This window comes from Hyla sarda, unplaced genomic scaffold, assembly GCF_029499605.1.
Source record: "Hyla sarda isolate aHylSar1 unplaced genomic scaffold, aHylSar1.hap1 scaffold_994, whole genome shotgun sequence".
NCBI classification, from domain to species: Eukaryota; Metazoa; Chordata; class Amphibia; order Anura; family Hylidae; genus Hyla; species Hyla sarda.
Genome location: NW_026611025.1, coordinates 9,007 through 36,632, shown reverse-complemented (window position 1 = coordinate 36,632; position 27,626 = coordinate 9,007). Strand labels below are relative to the sequence as shown.

The 27,626-nt window shown below is 47.0% G+C and overlaps 8 non-coding genes and 5 pseudogenes across 8 annotated transcripts; all 13 read left to right on the top strand.

Annotated features, from left to right (window-relative positions):
- Positions 1-839: 839 nt before the first annotated feature.
- On the top strand, positions 840-1,030 carry LOC130351730 (U2 spliceosomal RNA). Its single transcript, XR_008888294.1, has one exon. It is a non-coding gene; the product is annotated as a U2 spliceosomal RNA (small nuclear RNA).
- Positions 1,031-3,116: 2,086 nt separating this feature from the next.
- On the top strand, positions 3,117-3,307 carry LOC130351728 (U2 spliceosomal RNA). Its single transcript, XR_008888293.1, has one exon. It is a non-coding gene; the product is annotated as a U2 spliceosomal RNA (small nuclear RNA).
- A 2,087-nt stretch (positions 3,308-5,394) lies between these two features.
- LOC130351727 (U2 spliceosomal RNA) lies at positions 5,395-5,585 on the top strand. Its single transcript, XR_008888292.1, has one exon. It is a non-coding gene; the product is annotated as a U2 spliceosomal RNA (small nuclear RNA).
- Positions 5,586-7,664: 2,079 nt separating this feature from the next.
- LOC130351721 (U2 spliceosomal RNA) lies at positions 7,665-7,774 on the top strand (annotated as a pseudogene).
- A 732-nt stretch (positions 7,775-8,506) lies between these two features.
- Positions 8,507-8,713, top strand: LOC130351771 (U2 spliceosomal RNA; annotated as a pseudogene).
- Positions 8,714-10,807: 2,094 nt separating this feature from the next.
- LOC130351726 (U2 spliceosomal RNA) lies at positions 10,808-10,998 on the top strand. Its single transcript, XR_008888291.1, has one exon. It is a non-coding gene; the product is annotated as a U2 spliceosomal RNA (small nuclear RNA).
- Positions 10,999-13,078: 2,080 nt separating this feature from the next.
- Positions 13,079-13,269, top strand: LOC130351725 (U2 spliceosomal RNA). The gene has a single exon (XR_008888290.1). It is a non-coding gene; the product is annotated as a U2 spliceosomal RNA (small nuclear RNA).
- A 2,080-nt stretch (positions 13,270-15,349) lies between these two features.
- On the top strand, positions 15,350-15,459 carry LOC130351720 (U2 spliceosomal RNA; annotated as a pseudogene).
- A 732-nt stretch (positions 15,460-16,191) lies between these two features.
- LOC130351769 (U2 spliceosomal RNA) lies at positions 16,192-16,398 on the top strand (annotated as a pseudogene).
- Positions 16,399-18,492: 2,094 nt separating this feature from the next.
- Positions 18,493-18,641, top strand: LOC130351765 (U2 spliceosomal RNA; annotated as a pseudogene).
- A 2,107-nt stretch (positions 18,642-20,748) lies between these two features.
- On the top strand, positions 20,749-20,939 carry LOC130351724 (U2 spliceosomal RNA). The gene has a single exon (XR_008888289.1). It is a non-coding gene; the product is annotated as a U2 spliceosomal RNA (small nuclear RNA).
- A 2,108-nt stretch (positions 20,940-23,047) lies between these two features.
- Positions 23,048-23,238, top strand: LOC130351723 (U2 spliceosomal RNA). Its single transcript, XR_008888288.1, has one exon. It is a non-coding gene; the product is annotated as a U2 spliceosomal RNA (small nuclear RNA).
- Positions 23,239-25,343: 2,105 nt separating this feature from the next.
- LOC130351722 (U2 spliceosomal RNA) lies at positions 25,344-25,534 on the top strand. The gene has a single exon (XR_008888287.1). It is a non-coding gene; the product is annotated as a U2 spliceosomal RNA (small nuclear RNA).
- Positions 25,535-27,626: the final 2,092 nt, after the last annotated feature.

Genomic DNA, 27,626 nt, shown 5'->3' with positions numbered 1-27,626 from the left:
CCGTTGAGATATTGCAGCCGCTGCTGTGTCCAGGCCCAGGAGCCTTAGCACTGTGCTGTGATGTCACTCAATACCACTGACATCACTAGGTGTAAACAACATCTCTCCTTTGCTGTGTATGTGACTATGGAGCTGTTTGGTGATGTCGTCTATTACGGCCTTCATAGAAGCAACAGGAGATTGTTGCATCCATCTTGAACCCTCAGAACTACAGTGCTATGATGTCACTCACTTCCACAGGCCTTGCAGAGTGTAAACAACAACAACCCAGCTTTGTTGTGTATGTAACCAAAGGGATTTGTGATGTCACCTAGAACCTTCACAGCAGCGACAGCTTTATGAGGAGCATCAGCACTGCTCTGCTTGAGCAGAACCATCACCGCCATAGGTTGTCAAATAACCCGGATTTAACCCACACAGGTAAGTCCAATGGGGTGCAGGCATGTCCTCTATGCTTACAGCTTCCCGTGGGTGTTGGTTTGATACCGTTTGGGGACAGCCAAGGAGGCATCTGCAGGCAACAAAGGTAGGTGTGTGCTTGTGTGTGTGTTTCCTATGCAGATCCTAAGCCCAGTGTCACATGCAAGTAGGAGGAGTAAGAAGGGTTCCTGGCAAATCCGGGTTATGGATTGCATTTAAAAAGGCCCCGTGGGAGTGCAATGGGCCCCTGTCTTGCTGCTTAGCAATAATGGTATGGGTTTAGGTTCTGCTGTGTGTACTGGTGGTTGACTGCCCCCCAGCCCAGAGTGTGCATGGAAAATTGTCTGGCAGCCTCCCTGACAGCAAGCAGTGATAGTGCCCATGAAGGGGACCTTGTTGGGCCCGCCCCTTTCACGGTTATCGCTTCTCGGCCTTTTGGCTAAGATCAAGTGTAGTATCTGTTCTTATCAGTTTAATATCTGATACGTCCCCTATCTGGGGACCATATATTAAATGGATTTTTGAGAACGGGGGCCGATTTCGAAGCTTGCTTCCGTCGCCCTATGCATTGACCCGATATGGCAGTATCTTCGGGTACAGTGCACCACCCCCTTACAGGGTTAAAAAGAAAGATTCCTACTTTCATTGCTACCTGCTTGCTGGCTAGCCAGCTAGCCAGCCCTGTGGGCCTTGCTGCTGCTGCAGCCAAAAAACAAAAGGTGGTGCTGCTGCTGCTTCTGCTGCTTCTGCTTCTGCTTGTGTCTGGCCCCTGTTGGAGCGTCCAGGCACAGGACTTCTGCTGCTGCTGACTAAATGGCCTCCTTAATTGGATCATTTGAGTAGCCAGCACACCTGTGCAGGTAGGGCATGACATGATAGGCAGCTGCCTTGATAGCGGGTGGGTGCTGAATGTTCCTAATTGACAAAATAAGATTAATGCTTATGAAGAAATATAAAATCTCATCCCTTCCCCAATATCGCGCCACACCCCTACCCCTTAATTCCCTGGTTGAACGTGATGGACATATGTCTTTTTTCGACCGTACTAACTATGTAACTATGTAACATAACATGGGGGGGGGGGGGTCTCCTGGCTGTTCACACAGGTGTGTCATTGCTGTACATTGACCATGCATTGCTTCTGTGGTATTGCAAAGGCAAAGACAAATGCTTCCAGCCATCCATTGCACTAATGGATTGGTCATCAGCTGGCTGTCTATGTCCCGCATCAATATAGACCAAAGTACAGAGGGTTAGGCTATGCTATTGTGCACCTACCTGATGCATCAGAAGGTGCGAGGCCCTTGCTAAATTCTGTGCACAGACTTTGAGATCTATGCTTTAGACTGTATCTAAACCTGCTCCAACATGGACTGACATTCTGGCCTACTTTCAGCCGATGCGACTTGTCTGTCGCTGAACAGTCGCTTTTTATGTATTCAGCACCTATGTATAATGTTGTAAAAATGCTCTAGAAGCTAAAGTCGCAGAAATGTCACACATATTTGGCCTGCAACTTTCTGTGCGACAAATTCAGACAGGAAAAATCAGTATAAATCCTTAGAAAATTATCCCCCAGTGTCTCCATCTGCTGGCGGTATTGAATAAGCATTGCTGCACTGATGGGGTATGCATTAGACGAAAAAAAAGAAGAAAAAGAAGAATAATACGCCCAGAAAAGAGGCGAAAAGGAGAAAAACGTAAAAAAACGTGAAAAAAAAGTAAGAGGAAGAGAAGGGAAAAAAAGGTGGAAATGGGTTTAAAAGTGATTTCGGCGGAGAAATATATATATATATATATATATATATATATATATATATATATGCGCACACACACACATAGATATAAACGTATTCTCCGTTGAGATATTGCAGCCGCTGCTGTGTCCAGGCCCAGGAGCCTTAGCACTGTGCTGTGATGTCACTCAATACCACTGACATCACTAGGTGTAAACAACATCTCTCCTTTGCTGTGTATGTGACTATGGAGCTGTTTGGTGATGTCGTCTATTACGGCCTTCATAGAAGCAACAGGAGATTGTTGCATCCATCTTGAACCCTCAGAACTACAGTGCTATGATGTCACTCACTTCCACAGGCCTTGCAGAGTGTAAACAACAACAACCCAGCTTTGTTGTGTATGTAACCAAAGGGATTTGTGATGTCACCTAGAACCTTCACAGCAGCGACAGCTTTATGAGGAGCATCAGCACTGCTCTGCCTGAGCAGAACCATCACCGCCATAGGTTGTCAAATAACCCGGATTTAACCCACACAGGTAAGTCCAATGGGGTGCAGGCATGTCCTCTATGCTTACAGCTTCCCGTGGGTGTTGGTTTGATACCGTTTGGGGACAGCCAAGGAGGCATCTGCAGGCAACAAAGGTAGGTGTGTGCTTGTGTGTGTGTTTCCTATGCAGATCCTAAGCCCAGTGTCACATGCAAGTAGGAGGAGTAAGAAGGGTTCCTGGCAAATCCGGGTTATGGATTGCATTTAAAAAGGCCCCGTGGGAGTGCAATGGGCCCCTGTCTTGCTGCTTAGCAATAATGGTATGGGTTTAGGTTCTGCTGTGTGTACTGGTGGTTGACTGCCCCCCAGCCCAGAGTGTGCATGGAAAATTGTCTGGCAGCCTCCCTGACAGCAAGCAGTGATAGTGCCCATGAAGGGGACCTTGTTGGGCCCGCCCCTTTCACGGTTATCGCTTCTCGGCCTTTTGGCTAAGATCAAGTGTAGTATCTGTTCTTATCAGTTTAATATCTGATACGTCCCCTATCTGGGGACCATATATTAAATGGATTTTTGAGAACGGGGGCCGATTTCGAAGCTTGCTTCCGTCGCCCTATGCATTGACCCGATATGGCAGTATCTTCGGGTACAGTGCACCACCCCCTTACAGGGTTAAAAAGAAAGATTCCTACTTTCATTGCTACCTGCTTGCTGGCTAGCCAGCTAGCCAGCCCTGTGGGCCTTGCTGCTGCTGCAGCCAAAAAACAAAAGGTGGTGCTGCTGCTGCTTCTGCTGCTTCTGCTTCTGCTTGTGTCTGGCCCCTGTTGGAGCGTCCAGGCACAGGACTTCTGCTGCTGCTGACTAAATGGCCTCCTTAATTGGATCATTTGAGTAGCCAGCACACCTGTGCAGGTAGGGCATGACATGATAGGCAGCTGCCTTGATAGCGGGTGGGTGCTGAATGTTCCTAATTGACAAAATAAGATTAATGCTTATGAAGAAATATAAAATCTCATCCCTTCCCCAATATCGCGCCACACCCCTACCCCTTAATTCCCTGGTTGAACGTGATGGACATATGTCTTTTTTCGACCGTACTAACTATGTAACTATGTAACATAACATGGGGGGGGGGGGGGTCTCCTGGCTGTTCACACAGGTGTGTCATTGCTGTACATTGACCATGCATTGCTTCTGTGGTATTGCAAAGGCAAAGACAAATGCTTCCAGCCATCCATTGCACTAATGGATTGGTCATCAGCTGGCTGTCTATGTCCCGCATCAATATAGACCAAAGTACAGAGGGTTAGGCTATGCTATTGTGCACCTACCTGATGCATCAGAAGGTGCGAGGCCCTTGCTAAATTCTGTGCACAGACTTTGAGATCTATGCTTTAGACTGTATCTAAACCTGCTCCAACATGGACTGACATTCTGGCCTACTTTCAGCCGATGCGACTTGTCTGTCGCTGAACAGTCGCTTTTTATGTATTCAGCACCTATGTATAATGTTGTAAAAATGCTCTAGAAGCTAAAGTCGCAGAAATGTCACACATATTTGGCCTGCAACTTTCTGTGCGACAAATTCAGACAGGAAAAATCAGTATAAATCCTTAGAAAATTATCCCCCAGTGTCTCCATCTGCTGGCGGTATTGAATAAGCATTGCTGCACTGATGGGGTATGCATTAGACGAAAAAAAAGAAGAAAAAGAAGAATAATACGCCCAGAAAAGAGGCGAAAAGGAGAAAAACGTAAAAAAACGTGAAAAAAAAGTAAGAGGAAGAGAAGGGAAAAAAAGGTGGAAATGGGTTTAAAAGTGATTTCGGCGGAGAAATATATATATATATATATATATATATATATATATATATATATGCGCACACACACACATAGATATAAACGTATTCTCCGTTGAGATATTGCAGCCGCTGCTGTGTCCAGGCCCAGGAGCCTTAGCACTGTGCTGTGATGTCACTCAATACCACTGACATCACTAGGTGTAAACAACATCTCTCCTTTGGTGTGTATGTGACTATGGAGCTGTTTGGTGATGTCGTCTATTACGGCCTTCATAGAAGCAACAGGAGATTGTTGCATCCATCTTGAACCCTCAGAACTACAGTGCTATGATGTCACTCACTTCCACAGGCCTTGCAGAGTGTAAACAACAACAACCCAGCTTTGTTGTGTATGTAACCAAAGGGATTTGTGATGTCACCTAGAACCTTCACAGCAGCGACAGCTTTATGAGGAGCATCAGCACTGCTCTGCCTGAGCAGAACCATCACCGCCATAGGTTGTCAAATAACCCGGATTTAACCCACACAGGTAAGTCCAATGGGGTGCAGGCATGTCCTCTATGCTTACAGCTTCCCGTGGGTGTTGGTTTGATACCGTTTGGGGACAGCCAAGGAGGCATCTGCAGGCAACAAAGGTAGGTGTGTGCTTGTGTGTGTGTTTCCTATGCAGATCCTAAGCCCAGTGTCACATGCAAGTAGGAGGAGTAAGAAGGGTTCCTGGCAAATCCGGGTTATGGATTGCATTTAAAAAGGCCCCGTGGGAGTGCAATGGGCCCCTGTCTTGCTGCTTAGCAATAATGGTATGGGTTTAGGTTCTGCTGTGTGTACTGGTGGTTGACTGCCCCCCAGCCCAGAGTGTGCATGGAAAATTGTCTGGCAGCCTCCCTGACAGCAAGCAGTGATAGTGCCCATGAAGGGGACCTTGTTGGGCCCGCCCCTTTCACGGTTATCGCTTCTCGGCCTTTTGGCTAAGATCAAGTGTAGTATCTGTTCTTATCAGTTTAATATCTGATACGTCCCCTATCTGGGGACCATATATTAAATGGATTTTTGAGAACGGGGGCCGATTTCGAAGCTTGCTTCCGTCGCCCTATGCATTGACCCGATATGGCAGTATCTTCGGGTACAGTGCACCACCCCCTTACAGGGTTAAAAAGAAAGATTCCTACTTTCATTGCTACCTGCTTGCTGGCTAGCCAGCTAGCCAGCCCTGTGGGCCTTGCTGCTGCTGCTGCAGCCAAAAAACAAAAGGTGGTGCTGCTGCTGCTTCTGCTTCTGCTTGTGTCTGGCCCCTGTTGGAGCGTCCAGGCACAGGACTTCTGCTGCTGCTGACTAAATGGCCTCCTTAATTGGATCATTTGAGTAGCCAGCACACCTGTGCAGGTAGGGCATGACATGATAGGCAGCTGCCTTGATAGCGGGTGGGTGCTGAATGTTCCTAATTGACAAAATAAGATTAATGCTTATGAAGAAATATAAAATCTCATCCCTTCCCCAATATCGCGCCACACCCCTACCCCTTAATTCCCTGGTTGAACGTGATGGACATATGTCTTTTTTCGACCATACTAACTATGTAACTATGTAACATAACATGGGGGGGGGGGGGGGGGGTCTCCTGGCTGTTCACACAGGTGTGTCATTGCTGTACATTGACCATGCATTGCTTCTGTGGTATTGCAAAGGCAAAGACAAATGCTTCCAGCCATCCATTGCACTAATGGATTGGTCATCAGCTGGCTGTCTATGTCCCGCATCAATATAGACCAAAGTACAGAGGGTTAGGCTATGCTATTGTGCACCTACCTGATGCATCAGAAGGTGCGAGGCCCTTGCTAAATTCTGTGCACAGACTTTGAGATCTATGCTTTAGACTGTATCTAAACCTGCTCCAACATGGACTGACATTCTGGCCTACTTTCAGCCGATGCGACTTGTCTGTCGCTGAACAGTCGCTTTTTATGTATTCAGCACCTATGTATAATGTTGTAAAAATGCTCTAGAAGCTAAAGTCGCAGAAATGTCACACATATTTGGCCTGCAACTTTCTGTGCGACAAATTCAGACAGGAAAAATCAGTATAAATCCTTAGAAAATTATCCCCCAGTGTCTCCATCTGCTGGCGGTATTGAATAAGCATTGCTGCACTGATGGGGTATGCATTAGACGAAAAAAAAGAAGAAAAAGAAGAATAATACGCCCAGAAAAGAGGCGAAAAGGAGAAAAACGTAAAAAAACGTGAAAAAAAAGTAAGAGGAAGAGAAGGGAAAAAAAGGTGGAAATGGGTTTAAAAGTGATTTCGGCGGAGAAATATATATATATATATATATATATATATATATATATGCGCACACACACACATAGATATAAACGTATTCTCCGTTGAGATATTGCAGCCGCTGCTGTGTCCAGGCCCAGGAGCCTTAGCACTGTGCTGTGATGTCACTCAATACCACTGACATCACTAGGTGTAAACAACATCTCTCCTTTGCTGTGTATGTGACTATGGAGCTGTTTGGTGATGTCGTCTATTACGGCCTTCATAGAAGCAACAGGAGATTGTTGCATCCATCTTGAACCCTCAGAACTACAGTGCTATGATGTCACTCACTTCCACAGGCCTTGCAGAGTGTAAACAACAACAACCCAGCTTTGTTGTGTATGTAACCAAAGGGATTTGTGATGTCACCTAGAACCTTCACAGCAGCGACAGCTTTATGAGGAGCATCAGCACTGCTCTGCCTGAGCAGAACCATCACCGCCATAGGTTGTCAAATAACCCGGATTTAACCCACACAGGTAAGTCCAATGGGGTGCAGGCATGTCCTCTATGCTTACAGCTTCCCGTGGGTGTTGGTTTGATACCGTTTGGGGACAGCCAAGGAGGCATCTGCAGGCAACAAAGGTAGGTGTGTGCTTGTGTGTGTGTTTCCTATGCAGATCCTAAGCCCAGTGTCACATGCAAGTAGGAGGAGTAAGAAGGGTTCCTGGCAAATCCGGGTTATGGATTGCATTTAAAAAGGCCCCGTGGGAGTGCAATGGGCCCCTGTCTTGCTGCTTAGCAATAATGGTATGGGTTTAGGTTCTGCTGTGTGTACTGGTGGTTGACTGCCCCCCAGCCCAGAGTGTGCATGGAAAATTGTCTGGCAGCCTCCCTGACAGCAAGCAGTGATAGTGCCCATGAAGGGGACCTTGTTGGGCCCGCCCCTTTCACGGTTATCGCTTCTCGGCCTTTTGGCTAAGATCAAGTGTAGTATCTGTTCTTATCAGTTTTTCATGCCGGTGTACCGTAACGCCGGTATGGGGCTGGTGGGGATGGGTGCTGCATGGAGGATGCAGGTGTACCAGGGCTTTCCGGGGCTGGTTCTGAGGAATCAGCTCGACGGCTGCCCCGATGTGACCTGTTCCCTCCGGGTCTCGCCATGAGGCTGAGAGGGTCTAGAGCCGAGGTACTTTTGTGCCTCGGGGAGTGGTGACCCCGAGGTGCCGAAACTCACTGGGAGGATAGACTCACTGAGTTGAAGCACGGGCACCATAATCTCTTCACCTTGTGGCACTCACCTCTTGATTCCCGGCCTTCTGGCTAGGATCAGAGAAATTTTTATAGATCCGGCCGGATGTCCGGGCAGTATATCTGCACACATTCACTTATTTATTTCTTTTTTGTCTCACTGTGTCACTTTTTGCGTGTTGTGTGTTCACAGGATTTGTCAGGATGCGGTAGCCCTTCTGGGTGTCCCTCCTGGCGGTCTAGGGGAGGTGTGTGTGGCCATTAGGTTCCGCACCTCCCTGCAAACACCCCGGGTACTCCTGCTTGGCAGGGTACCTACCGTAATCGGCTCTGCGGGCAGATACCTTGGCTAACGCCAAGGGGGATGCCGGGAGCATTTGTGGTCCCCTAGTAGCTTCGGCGAAAAGGGACATCGAACCTGGAACCTCGCAGGTACCTTTTGGTCCGGAGGCGAAGGGTAAGGTTTGTTGGGGGGCCTCTCTCCTATCGGAGAAGGGCTAGCGATAGACCGCATCCTTTGTGCACGTTTTTTTAGTGTAACACGTTTGCACTTTTTCTTGCACTTTGGGTGAATCGAAAGCACGTTCCTCGGCTTTAGAAAAATCTGTTCTTATCAGTTTAATATCTGATACGTCCCCTATCTGGGGACCATATATTAAATGGATTTTTGAGAACGGGGGCCGATTTCGAAGCTTGCTTCCGTCGCCCTATGCATTGACCCGATATGGCAGTATCTTCGGGTACAGTGCACCACCCCCTTACAGGGTTAAAAAGAAAGATTCCTACTTTCATTGCTACCTGCTTGCTGGCTAGCCAGCTAGCCAGCCCTGTGGGCCTTGCTGCTGCTGCAGCCAAAAAACAAAAGGTGGTGCTGCTGCTGCTTCTGCTGCTTCTGCTTCTGCTTGTGTCTGGCCCCTGTTGGAGCGTCCAGGCACAGGACTTCTGCTGCTGCTGACTAAATGGCCTCCTTAATTGGATCATTTGAGTAGCCAGCACACCTGTGCAGGTAGGGCATGACATGATAGGCAGCTGCCTTGATAGCGGGTGGGTGCTGAATGTTCCTAATTGACAAAATAAGATTAATGCTTATGAAGAAATATAAAATCTCATCCCTTCCCCAATATCGCGCCACACCCCTACCCCTTAATTCCCTGGTTGAACGTGATGGACATATGTCTTTTTTCGACCGTACTAACTATGTAACTATGTAACATAACATGGGGGGGGGGGGGGGGGGGTCTCCTGGCTGTTCACACAGGTGTGTCATTGCTGTACATTGACCATGCATTGCTTCTGTGGTATTGCAAAGGCAAAGACAAATGCTTCCAGCCATCCATTGCACTAATGGATTGGTCATCAGCTGGCTGTCTATGTCCCGCATCAATATAGACCAAAGTACAGAGGGTTAGGCTATGCTATTGTGCACCTACCTGATGCATCAGAAGGTGCGAGGCCCTTGCTAAATTCTGTGCACAGACTTTGAGATCTATGCTTTAGACTGTATCTAAACCTGCTCCAACATGGACTGACATTCTGGCCTACTTTCAGCCGATGCGACTTGTCTGTCGCTGAACAGTCGCTTTTTATGTATTCAGCACCTATGTATAATGTTGTAAAAATGCTCTAGAAGCTAAAGTCGCAGAAATGTCACACATATTTGGCCTGCAACTTTCTGTGCGACAAATTCAGACAGGAAAAATCAGTATAAATCCTTAGAAAATTATCCCCCAGTGTCTCCATCTGCTGGCGGTATTGAATAAGCATTGCTGCACTGATGGGGTATGCATTAGACGAAAAAAAAGAAGAAAAAGAAGAATAATACGCCCAGAAAAGAGGCGAAAAGGAGAAAAACGTAAAAAAACGTGAAAAAAAAGTAAGAGGAAGAGAAGGGAAAAAAAGGTGGAAATGGGTTTAAAAGTGATTTCGGCGGAGAAATATATATATATATATATATATATATATATATATATATATATATGCGCACACACACACATAGATGTAAACGTATTCTCCGTTGAGATATTGCAGCCGCTGCTGTGTCCAGGCCCAGGAGCCTTAGCACTGTGCTGTGATGTCACTCAATACCACTGACATCACTAGGTGTAAACAACATCTCTCCTTTGCTGTGTATGTGACTATGGAGCTGTTTGGTGATGTCGTCTATTACGGCCTTCATAGAAGCAACAGGAGATTGTTGCATCCATCTTGAACCCTCAGAACTACAGTGCTATGATGTCACTCACTTCCACAGGCCTTGCAGAGTGTAAACAACAACAACCCAGCTTTGTTGTGTATGTAACCAAAGGGATTTGTGATGTCACCTAGAACCTTCACAGCAGCGACAGCTTTATGAGGAGCATCAGCACTGCTCTGCCTGAGCAGAACCATCACCGCCATAGGTTGTCAAATAACCCGGATTTAACCCACACAGGTAAGTCCAATGGGGTGCAGGCATGTCCTCTATGCTTACAGCTTCCCGTGGGTGTTGGTTTGATACCGTTTGGGGACAGCCAAGGAGGCATCTGCAGGCAACAAAGGTAGGTGTGTGCTTGTGTGTGTGTTTCCTATGCAGATCCTAAGCCCAGTGTCACATGCAAGTAGGAGGAGTAAGAAGGGTTCCTGGCAAATCCGGGTTATGGATTGCATTTAAAAAGGCCCCGTGGGAGTGCAATGGGCCCCTGTCTTGCTGCTTAGCAATAATGGTATGGGTTTAGGTTCTGCTGTGTGTACTGGTGGTTGACTGCCCCCCAGCCCAGAGTGTGCATGGAAAATTGTCTGGCAGCCTCCCTGACAGCAAGCAGTGATAGTGCCCATGAAGGGGACCTTGTTGGGCCCGCCCCTTTCACGGTTATCGCTTCTCGGCCTTTTGGCTAAGATCAAGTGTAGTATCTGTTCTTATCAGTTTAATATCTGATACGTCCCCTATCTGGGGACCATATATTAAATGGATTTTTGAGAACGGGGGCCGATTTCGAAGCTTGCTTCCGTCGCCCTATGCATTGACCCGATATGGCAGTATCTTCGGGTACAGTGCACCACCCCCTTACAGGGTTAAAAAGAAAGATTCCTACTTTCATTGCTACCTGCTTGCTGGCTAGCCAGCTAGCCAGCCCTGTGGGCCTTGCTGCTGCTGCAGCCAAAAAACAAAAGGTGGTGCTGCTGCTGCTTCTGCTTCTGCTTGTGTCTGGCCCCTGTTGGAGCGTCCAGGCACAGGACTTCTGCTGCTGCTGACTAAATGGCCTCCTTAATTGGATCATTTGAGTAGCCAGCACACCTGTGCAGGTAGGGCATGACATGATAGGCAGCTGCCTTGATAGCGGGTGGGTGCTGAATGTTCCTAATTGACAAAATAAGATTAATGCTTATGAAGAAATATAAAATCTCATCCCTTCCCCAATATCGCGCCACACCCCTACCCCTTAATTCCCTGGTTGAACGTGATGGACATATGTCTTTTTTCGACCGTACTAACTATGTAACTATGTAACATAACATGGGGGGGGGGGGGGGGGGGGTCTCCTGGCTGTTCACACAGGTGTGTCATTGCTGTACATTGACCATGCATTGCTTCTGTGGTATTGCAAAGGCAAAGACAAATGCTTCCAGCCATCCATTGCACTAATGGATTGGTCATCAGCTGGCTGTCTATGTCCCGCATCAATATAGACCAAAGTACAGAGGGTTAGGCTATGCTATTGTGCACCTACCTGATGCATCAGAAGGTGCGAGGCCCTTGCTAAATTCTGTGCACAGACTTTGAGATCTATGCTTTAGACTGTATCTAAACCTGCTCCAACATGGACTGACATTCTGGCCTACTTTCAGCCGATGCGACTTGTCTGTCGCTGAACAGTCGCTTTTTATGTATTCAGCACCTATGTATAATGTTGTAAAAATGCTCTAGAAGCTAAAGTCGCAGAAATGTCACACATATTTGGCCTGCAACTTTCTGTGCGACAAATTCAGACAGGAAAAATCAGTATAAATCCTTAGAAAATTATCCCCCAGTGTCTCCATCTGCTGGCGGTATTGAATAAGCATTGCTGCACTGATGGGGTATGCATTAGACGAAAAAAAAGAAGAAAAAGAAGAATAATACGCCCAGAAAAGAGGCGAAAAGGAGAAAAACGTAAAAAAACGTGAAAAAAAAGTAAGAGGAAGAGAAGGGAAAAAAAGGTGGAAATGGGTTTAAAAGTGATTTCGGCGGAGAAATATATATATATATATATATATATATATATATATATATGCGCACACACACACATAGATATAAACGTATTCTCCGTTGAGATATTGCAGCCGCTGCTGTGTCCAGGCCCAGGAGCCTTAGCACTGTGCTGTGATGTCACTCAATACCACTGACATCACTAGGTGTAAACAACATCTCTCCTTTGGTGTGTATGTGACTATGGAGCTGTTTGGTGATGTCGTCTATTACGGCCTTCATAGAAGCAACAGGAGATTGTTGCATCCATCTTGAACCCTCAGAACTACAGTGCTATGATGTCACTCACTTCCACAGGCCTTGCAGAGTGTAAACAACAACAACCCAGCTTTGTTGTGTATGTAACCAAAGGGATTTGTGATGTCACCTAGAACCTTCACAGCAGCGACAGCTTTATGAGGAGCATCAGCACTGCTCTGCCTGAGCAGAACCATCACCGCCATAGGTTGTCAAATAACCCGGATTTAACCCACACAGGTAAGTCCAATGGGGTGCAGGCATGTCCTCTATGCTTACAGCTTCCCGTGGGTGTTGGTTTGATACCGTTTGGGGACAGCCAAGGAGGCATCTGCAGGCAACAAAGGTAGGTGTGTGCTTGTGTGTGTGTTTCCTATGCAGATCCTAAGCCCAGTGTCACATGCAAGTAGGAGGAGTAAGAAGGGTTCCTGGCAAATCCGGGTTATGGATTGCATTTAAAAAGGCCCCGTGGGAGTGCAATGGGCCCCTGTCTTGCTGCTTAGCAATAATGGTATGGGTTTAGGTTCTGCTGTGTGTACTGGTGGTTGACTGCCCCCCAGCCCAGAGTGTGCATGGAAAATTGTCTGGCAGCCTCCCTGACAGCAAGCAGTGATAGTGCCCATGAAGGGGACCTTGTTGGGCCCGCCCCTTTCACGGTTATCGCTTCTCGGCCTTTTGGCTAAGATCAAGTGTAGTATCTGTTCTTATCAGTTTAATATCTGATACGTCCCCTATCTGGGGACCATATATTAAATGGATTTTTGAGAACGGGGGCCGATTTCGAAGCTTGCTTCCGTCGCCCTATGCATTGACCCGATATGGCAGTATCTTCGGGTACAGTGCACCACCCCCTTACAGGGTTAAAAAGAAAGATTCCTACTTTCATTGCTACCTGCTTGCTGGCTAGCCAGCTAGCCAGCCCTGTGGGCCTTGCTGCTGCTGCTGCAGCCAAAAAACAAAAGGTGGTGCTGCTGCTGCTTCTGCTTCTGCTTGTGTCTGGCCCCTGTTGGAGCGTCCAGGCACAGGACTTCTGCTGCTGCTGACTAAATGGCCTCCTTAATTGGATCATTTGAGTAGCCAGCACACCTGTGCAGGTAGGGCATGACATGATAGGCAGCTGCCTTGATAGCGGGTGGGTGCTGAATGTTCCTAATTGACAAAATAAGATTAATGCTTATGAAGAAATATAAAATCTCATCCCTTCCCCAATATCGCGCCACACCCCTACCCCTTAATTCCCTGGTTGAACGTGATGGACATATGTCTTTTTTCGACCATACTAACTATGTAACTATGTAACATAACATGGGGGGGGGGGGGGGGGGGTCTCCTGGCTGTTCACACAGGTGTGTCATTGCTGTACATTGACCATGCATTGCTTCTGTGGTATTGCAAAGGCAAAGACAAATGCTTCCAGCCATCCATTGCACTAATGGATTGGTCATCAGCTGGCTGTCTATGTCCCGCATCAATATAGACCAAAGTACAGAGGGTTAGGCTATGCTATTGTGCACCTACCTGATGCATCAGAAGGTGCGAGGCCCTTGCTAAATTCTGTGCACAGACTTTGAGATCTATGCTTTAGACTGTATCTAAACCTGCTCCAACATGGACTGACATTCTGGCCTACTTTCAGCCGATGCGACTTGTCTGTCGCTGAACAGTCGCTTTTTATGTATTCAGCACCTATGTATAATGTTGTAAAAATGCTCTAGAAGCTAAAGTCGCAGAAATGTCACACATATTTGGCCTGCAACTTTCTGTGCGACAAATTCAGACAGGAAAAATCAGTATAAATCCTTAGAAAATTATCCCCCAGTGTCTCCATCTGCTGGCGGTATTGAATAAGCATTGCTGCACTGATGGGGTATGCATTAGACGAAAAAAAAGAAGAAAAAGAAGAATAATACGCCCAGAAAAGAGGCGAAAAGGAGAAAAACGTAAAAAAACGTGAAAAAAAAGTAAGAGGAAGAGAAGGGAAAAAAAGGTGGAAATGGGTTTAAAAGTGATTTCGGCGGAGAAATATATATATATATATATATATATATATATATATATGCGCACACACACACATAGATATAAACGTATTCTCCGTTGAGATATTGCAGCCGCTGCTGTGTCCAGGCCCAGGAGCCTTAGCACTGTGCTGTGATGTCACTCAATACCACTGACATCACTAGGTGTAAACAACATCTCTCCTTTGCTGTGTATGTGACTATGGAGCTGTTTGGTGATGTCGTCTATTACGGCCTTCATAGAAGCAACAGGAGATTGTTGCATCCATCTTGAACCCTCAGAACTACAGTGCTATGATGTCACTCACTTCCACAGGCCTTGCAGAGTGTAAACAACAACAACCCAGCTTTGTTGTGTATGTAACCAAAGGGATTTGTGATGTCACCTAGAACCTTCACAGCAGCGACAGCTTTATGAGGAGCATCAGCACTGCTCTGCCTGAGCAGAACCATCACCGCCATAGGTTGTCAAATAACCCGGATTTAACCCACACAGGTAAGTCCAATGGGGTGCAGGCATGTCCTCTATGCTTACAGCTTCCCGTGGGTGTTGGTTTGATACCGTTTGGGGACAGCCAAGGAGGCATCTGCAGGCAACAAAGGTAGGTGTGTGCTTGTGTGTGTGTTTCCTATGCAGATCCTAAGCCCAGTGTCACATGCAAGTAGGAGGAGTAAGAAGGGTTCCTGGCAAATCCGGGTTATGGATTGCATTTAAAAAGGCCCCGTGGGAGTGCAATGGGCCCCTGTCTTGCTGCTTAGCAATAATGGTATGGGTTTAGGTTCTGCTGTGTGTACTGGTGGTTGACTGCCCCCCAGCCCAGAGTGTGCATGGAAAATTGTCTGGCAGCCTCCCTGACAGCAAGCAGTGATAGTGCCCATGAAGGGGACCTTGTTGGGCCCGCCCCTTTCACGGTTATCGCTTCTCGGCCTTTTGGCTAAGATCAAGTGTAGTATCTGTTCTTATCAGTTTTTCATGCCGGTGTACCGTAACGCCGGTATGGGGCTGGTGGGGATGGGTGCTGCATGGAGGATGCAGGTGTACCAGGGCTTTCCGGGGCTGGTTCTGAGGAATCAGCTCGACGGCTGCCCCGATGTGACCTGTTCCCTCCGGGTCTCGCCATGAGGCTGAGAGGGTCTAGAGCCGAGGTACTTTTGTGCCTCGGGGAGTGGTGACCCCGAGGTGCCGAAACTCACTGGGAGGATAGACTCACTGAGTTGAAGCACGGGCACCATAATCTCTTCACCTTGTGGCACTCACCTCTTGATTCCCGGCCTTCTGGCTAGGATCAGAGAAATTTTTATAGATCCGGCCGGATGTCCGGGCAGTATATCTGCACACATTCACTTATTTATTTCTTTTTTGTCTCACTGTGTCACTTTTTGCGTGTTGTGTGTTCACAGGATTTGTCAGGATGCGGTAGCCCTTCTGGGTGTCCCTCCTGGCGGTCTAGGGGAGGTGTGTGTGGCCATTAGGTTCCGCACCTCCCTGCAAACACCCCGGGTACTCCTGCTTGGCAGGGTACCTACCGTAATCGGCTCTGCGGGCAGATACCTTGGCTAACGCCAAGGGGGATGCCGGGAGCATTTGTGGTCCCCTAGTAGCTTCGGCGAAAAGGGACATCGAACCTGGAACCTCGCAGGTACCTTTTGGTCCGGAGGCGAAGGGTAAGGTTTGTTGGGGGGCCTCTCTCCTATCGGAGAAGGGCTAGCGATAGACCGCATCCTTTGTGCACGTTTTTTTAGTGTAACACGTTTGCACTTTTTCTTGCACTTTGGGTGAATCGAAAGCACGTTCCTCGGCTTTAGAAAAATCTGTTCTTATCAGTTTAATATCTGATACGTCCCCTATCTGGGGACCATATATTAAATGGATTTTTGAGAACGGGGGCCGATTTCGAAGCTTGCTTCCGTCGCCCTATGCATTGACCCGATATGGCAGTATCTTCGGGTACAGTGCACCACCCCCTTACAGGGTTAAAAAGAAAGATTCCTACTTTCATTGCTACCTGCTTGCTGGCTAGCCAGCTAGCCAGCCCTGTGGGCCTTGCTGCTGCTGCAGCCAAAAAACAAAAGGTGGTGCTGCTGCTGCTTCTGCTGCTTCTGCTTCTGCTTGTGTCTGGCCCCTGTTGGAGCGTCCAGGCACAGGACTTCTGCTGCTGCTGACTAAATGGCCTCCTTAATTGGATCATTTGAGTAGCCAGCACACCTGTGCAGGTAGGGCATGACATGATAGGCAGCTGCCTTGATAGCGGGTGGGTGCTGAATGTTCCTAATTGACAAAATAAGATTAATGCTTATGAAGAAATATAAAATCTCATCCCTTCCCCAATATCGCGCCACACCCCTACCCCTTAATTCCCTGGTTGAACGTGATGGACATATGTCTTTTTTCGACCGTACTAACTATGTAACTATGTAACATAACATGGGGGGGGGGGGGGGGGGGTCTCCTGGCTGTTCACACAGGTGTGTCATTGCTGTACATTGACCATGCATTGCTTCTGTGGTATTGCAAAGGCAAAGACAAATGCTTCCAGCCATCCATTGCACTAATGGATTGGTCATCAGCTGGCTGTCTATGTCCCGCATCAATATAGACCAAAGTACAGAGGGTTAGGCTATGCTATTGTGCACCTACCTGATGCATCAGAAGGTGCGAGGCCCTTGCTAAATTCTGTGCACAGACTTTGAGATCTATGCTTTAGACTGTATCTAAACCTGCTCCAACATGGACTGACATTCTGGCCTACTTTCAGCCGATGCGACTTGTCTGTCGCTGAACAGTCGCTTTTTATGTATTCAGCACCTATGTATAATGTTGTAAAAATGCTCTAGAAGCTAAAGTCGCAGAAATGTCACACATATTTGGCCTGCAACTTTCTGTGCGACAAATTCAGACAGGAAAAATCAGTATAAATCCTTAGAAAATTATCCCCCAGTGTCTCCATCTGCTGGCGGTATTGAATAAGCATTGCTGCACTGATGGGGTATGCATTAGACGAAAAAAAAGAAGAAAAAGAAGAATAATACGCCCAGAAAAGAGGCGAAAAGGAGAAAAACGTAAAAAAACGTGAAAAAAAAGTAAGAGGAAGAGAAGGGAAAAAAAGGTGGAAATGGGTTTAAAAGTGATTTCGGCGGAGAAATATATATATATATATATATATATATATATATATATATATATATGCGCACACACACACATAGATGTAAACGTATTCTCCGTTGAGATATTGCAGCCGCTGCTGTGTCCAGGCCCAGGAGCCTTAGCACTGTGCTGTGATGTCACTCAATACCACTGACATCACTAGGTGTAAACAACATCTCTCCTTTGCTGTGTATGTGACTATGGAGCTGTTTGGTGATGTCGTCTATTACGGCCTTCATAGAAGCAACAGGAGATTGTTGCATCCATCTTGAACCCTCAGAACTACAGTGCTATGATGTCACTCACTTCCACAGGCCTTGCAGAGTGTAAACAACAACAACCCAGCTTTGTTGTGTATGTAACCAAAGGGATTTGTGATGTCACCTAGAACCTTCACAGCAGCGACAGCTTTATGAGGAGCATCAGCACTGCTCTGCCTGAGCAGAACCATCACCGCCATAGGTTGTCAAATAACCCGGATTTAACCCACACAGGTAAGTCCAATGGGGTGCAGGCATGTCCTCTATGCTTACAGCTTCCCGTGGGTGTTGGTTTGATACCGTTTGGGGACAGCCAAGGAGGCATCTGCAGGCAACAAAGGTAGGTGTGTGCTTGTGTGTGTGTTTCCTATGCAGATCCTAAGCCCAGTGTCACATGCAAGTAGGAGGAGTAAGAAGGGTTCCTGGCAAATCCGGGTTATGGATTGCATTTAAAAAGGCCCCGTGGGAGTGCAATGGGCCCCTGTCTTGCTGCTTAGCAATAATGGTATGGGTTTAGGTTCTGCTGTGTGTACTGGTGGTTGACTGCCCCCCAGCCCAGAGTGTGCATGGAAAATTGTCTGGCAGCCTCCCTGACAGCAAGCAGTGATAGTGCCCATGAAGGGGACCTTGTTGGGCCCGCCCCTTTCACGGTTATCGCTTCTCGGCCTTTTGGCTAAGATCAAGTGTAGTATCTCCATATATTAAATGGATTTTTGAGAACGGGGGCCGATTTCGAAGCTTGCTTCCGTCGCCCTATGCATTGACCCGATATGGCAGTATCTTCGGGTACAGTGCACCACCCCCTTACAGGGTTAAAAAGAAAGATTCCTACTTTCATTGCTACCTGCTTGCTGGCTAGCCAGCTAGCCAGCCCTGTGGGCCTTGCTGCTGCTGCAGCCAAAAAACAAAAGGTGGTGCTGCTGCTGCTTCTGCTTCTGCTTGTGTCTGGCCCCTGTTGGAGCGTCCAGGCACAGGACTTCTGCTGCTGCTGACTAAATGGCCTCCTTAATTGGATCATTTGAGTAGCCAGCACACCTGTGCAGGTAGGGCATGACATGATAGGCAGCTGCCTTGATAGCGGGTGGGTGCTGAATGTTCCTAATTGACAAAATAAGATTAATGCTTATGAAGAAATATAAAATCTCATCCCTTCCCCAATATCGCGCCACACCCCTACCCCTTAATTCCCTGGTTGAACGTGATGGACATATGTCTTTTTTCGACCGTACTAACTATGTAACTATGTAACATAACATGGGGGGGGGGGGGGGGGGGGGGTGGGGGTCTCCTGGCTGTTCACACAGGTGTGTCATTGCTGTAACATTGACCATGCATTGCTTCTGTGGTATTGCAAAGGCAAAGACAAATTCTTCCAGCCATCCATTGCACTAATGGATTGGTCATCAGCTGGCTGTCTATGTCCCGCATCAATATAGACCAAAGTACAGAGGGTTAGGCTATGCTATTGTGCACCTACCTGATGCATCAGAAGGTGCGAGGCCCTTGCTAAATTCTGTGCACAGACTTTGAGATCTATGCTTTAGACTGTATCTAAACCTGCTCCAACATGGACTGACATTCTGGCCTACTTTCAGCCGATGCGACTTGTCTGTCGCTGAACAGTCGCTTTTTTATGTATTCAGCACCTATGTATAATGTTGTAAAAATGCTCTAGAAGCTAAAGTCGCAGAAATGTCACACATATTTGGCCTGCAACTTTCTGTGCGACAAATTCAGACAGGAAAAATCAGTATAAATCCTTAGAAAATTATCCCCCAGTGTCTCCATCTGCTGGCGGTATTGAATAAGCATTGCTGCACTGATGGGGTATGCATTAGACGAAAAAAAAGAAGAAAAAGAAGAATAATACGCCCAGAAAAGAGGCGAAAAGGAGAAAAACGTAAAAAAACCGTGAAAAAAAAGTAAGAGGAAGAGAAGGGAAAAAAAGGTGGAAATGGGTTTAAAAGTGATTTCGGCGGAGAAATATATATATATATATATATATATATATATATATATATATATATATATATGCGCACACACACACATAGATATAAACGTATTCTCCGTTGAGATATTGCAGCCGCTGCTGTGTCCAGGCCCAGGAGCCTTAGCACTGTGCTGTGATGTCACTCAATACCACTGACATCACTAGGTGTAAACAACATCTCTCCTTTGCTGTGTATGTGACTATGGAGCTGTTTGGTGATGTCGTCTATTACGGCCTTCATAGAAGCAACAGGAGATTGTTGCATCCATCTAGAACCCTCAGAACTACTAGTGCTATGATGTCACTCACTTCCACAGGCCTTGCAGAGTGTAAACAACAACAACCCAGCTTTGTTGTGTATGTAACCAAAGGGATTTGTGATGTCACCTAGAACCTTCACAGCAGCGACAGCTTTATGAGGAGCATCAGCACTGCTCTGCCTGAGCAGAACCATTCACCGCCATAGGTTGTCAAATAACCCCGGATTTAACCCACACAGGTAAGTCCAATGGGGTGCAGGCATGTCCTCTATGCTTACAGCTTCCCGTGGGTGTTGGTTTGATACCGTTTGGGGACAGCCAAGGAGGCATCTGCAGGCAACAAAGGTAGGTGTGTGCTTGTGTGTGTGTTTCCTATGCAGATCCTAAGCCCAGTGTCACATGCAAGTAGGAGGAGTAAGAAGGGTTCCTGGCAAATCCGGGTTATGGATTGCATTTAAAAAGGCCCCGTGGGAGTGCAATGGGCCCCTGTCTTGCTGCTTAGCAATAATGGTATGGGTTTAGGTTCTGCTGTGTGTACTGGTGGTTGACTGCCCCCCAGCCCAGAGTGTGCATGGAAAATTGTCTGGCAGCCTCCCTGACAGCAAGCAGTGATAGTGCCCATGAAGGGGACCTTGTTGGGCCCGCCCCTTTCACGGTTTATCGCTTCTCGGCCTTTTGGCTAAGATCAAGTGTAGTATCTGTTCTTATCAGTTTAATATCTGATACGTCCCCTATCTGGGGACCATATATTAAATGGATTTTTGAGAACGGGGGCCGATTTCGAAGCTTGCTTCCGTCGCCCTATGCATTGACCCGATATGGCAGTATCTTCGGGTACAGTGCACCACCCCCTTACAGGGTTAAAAAGAAAGATTCCTACTTTCATTGCTACCTGCTTGCTGGCTAGCCAGCTAGCCAGCCCTGTGGGCCTTGCTGCTGCTGCAGCCAAAAAACAAAAGGTGGTGCTGCTGCTGCTTCTGCTGCTTCTGCTTCTGCTTGTGTCTGGCCCCTGTTGGAGCGTCCAGGCACAGGACTTCTGCTGCTGCTGACTAAATGGCCTCCTTAATTGGATCATTTGAGTAGCCAGCACACCTGTGCAGGTAGGGCATGACATGATAGGCAGCTGCCTTGATAGCGGGTGGGTGCTGAATGTTCCTAATTGACAAAATAAGATTAATGCTTATGAAGAAATATAAAATCTCATCCCTTCCCCAATATCGCGCCACACCCCCTACCCCTTAATTCCCTGGTTGAACGTGATGGACATATGTCTTTTTTCGACCGTACTAACTATGTAACTATGTAACATAACATGGGGGGGGGGGGGGGGGGGGGGGGGGTCTCCTGGCTGTTCACACAGGTGTGTCATTGCTGTACATTGACCATGCATTGCTTCTGTGGTATTGCAAAGGCAAAGACAAATGCTTCCAGCCATCCATTGCACTAATGGATTGGTCATCAGCTGGCTGTCTATGTCCCGCATCAATATAGACCAAAGTACAGAGGGTTAGGCTATGCTATTGTGCACCTACCTGATGCATCAGAAGGTGCGAGGCCCTTGCTAAATTCTGTGCACAGACTTTGAGATCTATGCTTTAGACTGTATCTAAACCTGCTCCAACATGGACTGACATTCTGGCCTACTTTCAGCCGATGCGACTTGTCTGTCGCTGAACAGTCGCTTTTTATGTATTCAGCACCTATGTATAATGTTGTAAAAATGCTCTAGAAGCTAAAGTCGCAGAAATGTCACACATATTTGGCCTGCAACTTTCTGTGCGACAAATTCAGACAGGAAAAATCAGTATAAATCCTTAGAAAATTATCCCCCAGTGTCTCCATCTGCTGGCGGTATTGAATAAGCATTGCTGCACTGATGGGGTATGCATTAGACGAAAAAAAAGAAGAAAAAGAAGAATAATACGCCCAGAAAAGAGGCGAAAAGGAGAAAAACGTAAAAAAACGTGAAAAAAAAGTAAGAGGAAGAGAAGGGAAAAAAAAGGTGGAAATGGGTTTAAAAGTGATTTCGGCGGAGAAATATATATATATATATATATATATATATATATATATATATATATATGCGCACACACACACATAGATATAAACGTATTCTCCGTTGAGATATTGCAGCCCGCTGCTGTGTCCAGGCCCAGGAGCCTTAGCACTGTGCTGTGATGTCACTCAATACCACTGACATCACTAGGTGTAAACAACATCTCTCCTTTGCTGTGTATGTGACTATGGAGCTGTTTGGTGATGTCGTCTATTACGGCCTTCATAGAAGCAACAGGAGATTGTTGCATCCATCTTGAACCCTCAGAACTACAGTGCTATGATGTCACTCACTTCCACAGGCCTTGCAGAGTGTAAACAACAACAACCCAGCTTTGTTGTGTATGTAACCAAAGGGATTTGTGATGTCACCTAGAACCTTCACAGCAGCGACAGCTTTATGAGGAGCATCAGCACTGCTCTGCCTGAGCAGAACCATCACCGCCATAGGTTGTCAAATAACCCGGATTTAACCCACACAGGTAAGTCCAATGGGGTGCAGGCATGTCCTCTATGCTTACAGCTTCCCGTGGGTGTTGGTTTGATACCGTTTGGGGACAGCCAAGGAGGCATCTGCAGGCAACAAAGGTAGGTGTGTGCTTGTGTGTGTGTTTCCTATGCAGATCCTAAGCCCAGTGTCACATGCAAGTAGGAGGAGTAAGAAGGGTTCCTGGCAAATCCGGGTTATGGATTGCATTTAAAAAGGCCCCGTGGGAGTGCAATGGGCCCCTGTCTTGCTGCTTAGCAATAATGGTATGGGTTTAGGTTCTGCTGTGTGTACTGGTGGTTGACTGCCCCCCAGCCCAGAGTGTGCATGGAAAATTGTCTGGCAGCCTCCCTGACAGCAAGCAGTGATAGTGCCCATGAAGGGGACCTTGTTGGGGCCCGCCCCTTTCACGGTTTATCGCTTCTCGGCCTTTTGGCTAAGATCAAGTGTAGTATCTGTTCTTATCAGTTTAATATCTGATACGTCCCCTATCTGGGGACCATATATTAAATGGATTTTTGAGAACGGGGGCCGATTTCGAAGCTTGCTTCCGTCGCCCTATGCATTGACCCGATATGGCAGTATCTTCGGGTACAGTGCACCACCCCCTTACAGGGTTAAAAAGAAAGATTCCTACTTTCATTGCTACCTGCTTGCTGGCTAGCCAGCTAGCCAGCCCTGTGGGCCTTGCTGCTGCTGCAGCCAAAAAAACAAAAAGGTGGTGCTGCTGCTGCTTCTGCTGCTTCTGCTTCTGCTTGTGTCTGGCCCCTGTTGGAGCGTCCAGGCACAGGACTTCTGCTGCTGCTGACTAAATGGCCTCCTTAATTGGATCATTTGAGTAGCCAGCACACCTGTGCAGGTAGGGCATGACATGATAGGCAGCTGCCTTGATAGCGGGTGGGTGCTGAATGTTCCTAATTGACAAAATAAGATTAATGCTTATGAAGAAATATAAAATCTCATCCCTTCCCCAATATCGCGCCACACCCCTACCCCCTTAATTCCCTGGTTGAACGTGATGGACATATAGTCTTTTTTCGACCGTACTAACTATGTAACTATGTAACATAACATGGGGGGGGGGGGGGGGGGGGGGGTTCTCCTGGCTGTTCACACAGGTGTGTCATTGCTGTACATTGACCATGCATTGCTTCTGTGGTATTGCAAAGGCAAAGACAAATGCTTCCAGCCATCCATTGCACTAATGGATTGGTCATAAGCTGGCTGTCTATGTCCCGCATCAATATAGACCAAAGTACAGAGGGTTAGGCTATGCTATTGTGCACCTACCTGATGCATCAGAAGGTGCGAGGCCCTTGCTAAATTCTGTGCACAAGACTTTGAGATCTATGCTTTAGACTGTATCTAAACCTGCTCCAACATGGACTGACATTCTGGCCTACTTTCAGCCGATGCGACTTGTCTGTCGCTGAACAGTCGCTTTTTATGTATTCAGCACCTATGTATAATGTTGTAAAAATGCTCTAGAAGCTAAAGTCGCAGAAATGTCACACATATTTGGCCTGCAACTTTCTGTGCGACAAATTCAGACAGGAAAAATCAGTATAAATCCTTAGAAAATTATCCCCCAGTGTCTCCATCTGCTGGCGGTATTGAATAAGCATTGCTGCACTGATGGGGTATGCATTAGACGAAAAAAAAGAAGAAAAAGAAGAATAATACACCCAGAAAAGAGGCGAAAAGGAGAAAAACGTAAAAAAAACGTGAAAAAAAAAGTAAGAGGAAGAGAAGGGAAAAAAAAGGTGGAAATGGTTTAAAGTGATTTCGGCGGAGAAATATATATATATATATATATATATATATATATATATATATATGCGCACACACACACATAGATATAAACGTATTCTCCGTTGAGATATTGCAGCCGCTGCTGTGTCCAGGCCCAGGAGCCTTAGCACTGTGCTGTGATGTCACTCAATACCACTGACATCACTAGGTGTAAACAACATCTCTCCTTTGCTGTGTATGTGACCTATGGAGCTGTTTGGTGATGTCGTCTATTACGGCCTTCATAGAAGCAACAGGAGATTGTTGCATCCATCTTGAACCCTCAGAACTACAGTGCTATGATGTCACTCACTTCCACAGGCCTTGCAGAGTGTAAACAACAACAACCCAGCTTTGTTGTGTATGTAACCAAAGGGATTTGTGATGTCACCTAGGAACCTTCACAGCAGCGACAGCTTTATGAGGAGCATCAGCACTGCTCTGCCTGAGCAGAACCATCACCGCCATAGGTTGTCAAATAACCCGGATTTAACCCACACAGGTAAGTCCAATGGGGTGCAGGCATGTCCTCTATGCTTACAGCTTCCCGTGGGTGTTGGTTTGATACCGTTTGGGGACAGCCAAGGAGGCATCTGCAGGCAACAAAGGTAGGTGTGTGCTTGTGTGTGTGTTTCCTATGCAGATCCTAAGCCCAGTGTCACATGCAAGTAGGAGGAGTAAGAAGGGTTCCTGGCAAATCCGGGTTATGGATTGCATTTAAAAAGGCCCCGTGGGAGTGCAATGGGCCCCTGTCTTGCTGCTTAGCAATAATGGTATGGGTTTAGGTTCTGCTGTGTGTACTGGTGGTTGACTGCCCCCCAGCCCAGAGTGTGCATGGAAAATTGTCTGGCAGCCTCCCTGACAGCAAGCAGTGATAGTGCCCATGAAGGGGACCTTGTTGGGCCCGCCCCTTTCACGGTTATCGCTTCTCGGCCTTTTGGCTAAGATCAAGTGTAGTATCTGTTCTTATCAGTTTAATATCTGATACGTCCCCTATCTGGGGACCATATATTAAATGGATTTTTGAGAACGGGGGCCGATTTCGAAGCTTGCTTCCGTCGCCCTATGCATTGACCCGATATGGCAGTATCTTCGGGTACAGTGCACCACCCCCTTACAGGGTTAAAAAGAAAGATTCCTACTTTCATTGCTACCTGCTTGCTGGCTAGCCAGCTAGCCAGCCCTGTGGGCCTTGCTGCTGCTGCAGCCAAAAAAACAAAAGGTGGTGCTGCTGCTGCTTCTGCTGCTTCTGCTTCTGCTTGTGTCTGGCCCCTGTTGGAGCGTCCAGGCACAGGACTTCTGCTGCTGCTGACTAAATGGCCTCCTTTAATTGGATCATTTGAGTAGCCAGCACACCTGAGCAGGTAGGGCATGACATGATAGGCAGCTGCCTTGATAGCGGGTGGGTGCTGAATGTTCCTAATTGACAAAATAAGATTAATGCTTATGAAGAAATATAAAATCTCATCCCTTCCCCAATATCGCGCCACACCCCTACCCCTTAATTCCCTGGTTGAACGTGATGGACATATGTCTTTTTTCGACCGTACTAACTATGTAACTATGTAACATAACATGGGGGGGGGGGGGGGTCTCCTGGCTGTTCACACAGGTGTGTCATTGCTGTACATTGACCATGCATTGCTTCTGTGGTATTGCAAAGGCAAAGACAAATGCTTCCAGCCATCCATTGCACTAATGGATTGGTCATCAGCTGGCTGTCTATGTCCCGCATCAATATAGACCAAAGTACAGAGGGTTAGGCTATGCTATTGTGCACCTACCTGATGCATCAGAAGGTGCGAGGCCCTTGCTAAATTCTGTGCACAGACTTTGAGATCTATGCTTTAGACTGTATCTAAACCTGCTCCAACATGGACTGACATTCTGGCCTACTTTCAGCCGATGCGACTTGTCTGTCGCTGAACAGTCGCTTTTTATGTATTCAGCACCTATGTATAATGTTGTAAAAATGCTCTAGAACCTAAAGTCGCAGAAATGTCACACATATTTGGCCTGCAACTTTCTGTGCGACAAATTCAGACAGAAAAATCAGTATAAATCCTTAGAAAATTATCCCCCAGTGTCTCCATCTGCTGGCGGTATTGAATAAGCATTGCTGCACTGATGGGGTATGCATTAGACGAAAAAAAAGAAGAAAAAGAAGAATAATACGCCCAGAAAAGAGGCGAAAGGAGAAAAACGTAAAAAAAACGTGAAAAAAAAAGTAAGAGGAAGAGAAGGGAAAAAAAGGTGGAAATGGGTTTAAAAGTGATTTCGGCGGAGAAATATATATATAGTATATATATATATATATATATATATATATGCGCACACACACACATAGATATAAACGTATTCTCCGTTGAGATATTGCAGCCGCTGCTGTGTCCAGGCCCAGGAGCCTTAGCACTGTGCTGTGATGTCACTCAATACCACTGACATCACTAGGTGTAAACAACATCTCTCCTTTGCTGTGTATGTGACTATGGAGCTGTTGGTGATGTCGTCTATTACGGCCTTCATAGAAGCAACAGGAGATTGTTGCAATCCATCTTGAACCCTCAGAACTAACAAGTGCTATGATGTCACTCACTTCCACAGGCCTTGCAGAGTGTAAACAACAACAACCCAGCTTTGTTGTGTATGTAACCAAAGGGATTTGTGATGTCACCTAGAACCTTCACAGCAGCGACAGCTTTATGAGGAGCATCAGCACTGCTCTGCCTGAGCAGAACCATCACCGCCATAGGGTTGTCAAATAACCCGGATTTAACCCACACAGGTAAGTCCAATGGGGTGCAGGCATGTCCTCTATGCTTACAGCTTCCCGTGGGTGTTGGTTTGATACCGTTTGGGGACAGCCAAGGAGGCATCTGCAGGCAACAAAGGTAGGTGTGTGCTTGTGTGTGTGTTTCCTATGCAGATCCTAAGCCCAGTGTCACATGCAAGTAGGAGGAGTAAGAAGGGTTCCTGGCAAATCCGGGTTATGGATTGCATTTAAAAAGGCCCCGTGGGAGTGCAATGGGCCCCTGTCTTGCTGCTTAGCAATAATGGTATGGGTTTAGGTTCTGCTGTGTGTACTGGTGGTTGACTGCCCCCCAGCCCAGAGTGTGCATGGAAAATTGTCTGGCAGCCTCCCTGACAGCAAGCAGTGATAGTGCCCATGAAGGGGACCTTGTTGGGCCCGCCCCTTTCACGGTT